This window comes from Penaeus monodon, chromosome 15 (genome assembly GCF_015228065.2).
Source record: "Penaeus monodon isolate SGIC_2016 chromosome 15, NSTDA_Pmon_1, whole genome shotgun sequence".
Lineage (NCBI taxonomy): Eukaryota > Metazoa > Arthropoda > Malacostraca > Decapoda > Penaeidae > Penaeus > Penaeus monodon.
The window spans coordinates 49,113,325-49,113,566 of NC_051400.1; positions in this window are offsets into that span (position 1 = coordinate 49,113,325).

Consider the following 242-nt stretch of genomic DNA (forward strand, 5'->3'; position numbering starts at 1 on the left):
ATTTGCTGTTAGCTATGTGGTAAATCTCCGTGTCAGGGAATTATAGGGGTAAAGAGGGCCGGGGGTGAGGGGAAATGGGGAGTGGATGGGGGGGGGGGTGTAAGGGAAAATGGACTGGACAGTATAGCACTCTCATCAGTATCCTTCGCTTGTCAGATTACATGGCTGATGTGTGTGTTAGTGAGTGGTGTGACCCGTGGAAAGTGCATGCGCATACGCCAGCATTAGGCGCTCGTTCTGAA